Source organism: Mandrillus leucophaeus, unplaced genomic scaffold (assembly GCF_000951045.1).
Source record: "Mandrillus leucophaeus isolate KB7577 unplaced genomic scaffold, Mleu.le_1.0 Scaffold4, whole genome shotgun sequence".
Classification (NCBI taxonomy): Eukaryota; Metazoa; Chordata; class Mammalia; order Primates; family Cercopithecidae; genus Mandrillus; species Mandrillus leucophaeus.
The window spans coordinates 593,128-595,389 of NW_012104253.1; the positions used below are offsets into that span (position 1 = coordinate 593,128).

Below are 2,262 nucleotides of genomic sequence, written 5' to 3' on the forward strand. Positions count from 1 at the left end.
CCCTTTCCCCGGGGAGTTCAGAGAAGACTCCACTCCTCCACCTTGTGGAGGGCTTGACATCAGTCAGACCCGCCCACAGTTATCCAAGGCCTAACCGTCTCCCTGTGATGCTGTGCTTCAGCGGTCACGCTCCTGGTCCGCCTTCATGTTCCATCCTGTACACCCGGCTCTGCCTTTTCGATAACAGTAGCAAATTAGTGAAAGTACTGAAAGTCTCTGATATGCAGAAATAATGGCGTAAGCTGTCTCTCTCTCCTCTCTTTCTCTCTGCCTCGGCTGCCAGGCAGGGAAGGGCCCCCTGTCCAGTGGACACGTGACCCACATGACCTTACCTATCACTGGAGATGGCTCACACTCCTTACCCTGCCCCTTTGTCTTGTATCCAATAAATATCAGCACAGCCTGGCATTCGGGGCCGCTGCCGGCCTCGGCGTCTTGGTGGTAGTGGTGCCCCGGGCCCAGCTGCCTTTCCTTTTATCTCTTTGTCTTGTGTCTTTATTTCTACAATCTCTCGTCTCCGCACACGAGGAGAAAAACCCACCAACCCTGTGGGGCTGGATCCTACAACACACCTACCAACTCCCCAGCTGTAACATTGGAATGGCACACACTGCTTCTGTAAAGTGACATTTTTCAGATACCTAATGGTTTTTCATATATGCATACGCTTGATGGCCTGGGCAGTTTCACAAGTGTTCTTAAGGTGACCACGAAGATTTGAACCTCTTGATTTGCATGATTTTGTGGGGTTTTCCGGATTAAGTGAATAGCAAATCATTTTCACAGATGACCTCAGGAGGTTTAGGGGAAGACAGAGCACACGAATGTGCATGTCTGTCTGTCCTAGGTGAATGCAGACACCCTCCATCCTCCATCCCCAGTGGGAGTAGATGCATTTTTTTTTTGAGATGGAGTTTCACTCTTCACTCTCATTGCCCAGGCTGGAGTGCAATGGCACCATCTCGGCTCACCGCAACCTCCGCCTCCTGGGTTCAAGTGATTTTCCTGCCTCAGCCTCCCGAGTTGCTGGGATTACAGGCATGTGCCACCATGCCTGGCTAATTTTGTATTTTTAGTAGAGGTGGGGTTTCTCCATGTTGGTTAGGCTGGTCTCGAACTCCCAACCTCAGGTGATCCTCCCGCCTCGGCCTCCTAAAGTGCTGGGATTACAGGAGTGAGTCACTGCGCGTGGCCTGCATTCTTTAGCTCAGCTGGCTGTCTGCCAAGTGCCAGCCAGGGCTGACCTCTTCCAGTAGATGCCACCGCTGCTACCTGAGGCTACCACTTGGTTAAGTTTATGGCCGTCCACTCTCATTGCCGTGAGCACCTCTTTCTATTGTGGGAGATGAATAAATAGAAATACATCTTCATGTCTTATTGAGGATGGCCCGATTCTCTGCCCTGTCACCTGGTATGGCTACCTATCTACTATTTTGACTCAATGAGGAAGTACTTTCAGGGCCTGCCACTGGTGTGTGCATGCACCCATGGGCAGGGAGGCATCTGGGCAGGGAGACAGACAAAAGCAGAGAGACAGAGAGAGACAGAGAGAGGGAGAGACGGTATAAGTTGGGGAAAGGGGTGGGTGTGGCTTTGTTGCCCACATGAGCGGAAGGTGGCTGCCCTGTCCTCCGGCCTATCCAGCAGCTGGCAGCTGGCTCACAGCTGAGCAACTGGATGGGAGTGGGAGGGTGTGAAGCTGTCAGGAGTTCAAAGGAGGAGCTGGCTTGTTTGGAGAACATGGGGTGCTTTTTCCTGGATGGAGTTTGAGATCCAGAGGGACCAGGCCACAGAGCTCTCCCAAAGCGTTCCCACAGGCCAGCAGCCGAGCAGGGTGGAGCGTGGCATCTGCGTGAGGCCCATCCCATCCTGTCCAGCATGACTCAGCAGGGTCTTGCTCGCCAGGAGTGTCAGGACTGGGAACAAGACGTTGCTGATTTCCATTTACCTCCCCTGCACTTCCTCACACAGCCCAGAGCACAGCAGAAAGCAGCTGGTGTTTTGCTTCCTTTCCAGCAGAGGGAGGGAGCAGCTTGGTGAGGACAACTCTCCCTTGAGGCAGGGGAATGTGATCAGCACCCCCCACCTCCCTTGCCAGAACGAGCTGCAGTTACTGGTTTTCCTAGAACAGCTATCCAACCCAAGGCAAAAAAACACCCAAACCAAAATGTCATAAAACTTAGGATGTTTAAAAACAATTATTGCCAGGAGCGGTGGCTCAAGCCTGTAATCCCAGCACTTTGGGAGGCTCGGATCACGAGG

The 2,262-nt window shown here is 52.8% G+C and overlaps 1 pseudogene; it reads right to left on the reverse strand.

Moving 5' to 3' along the window:
- Window positions 1–778, reverse strand: part of LOC105547853 — a 1,958-nt pseudogene extending 1,180 nt beyond the window's left edge.
- Window positions 779–2,262: the final 1,484 nt, after the last annotated feature.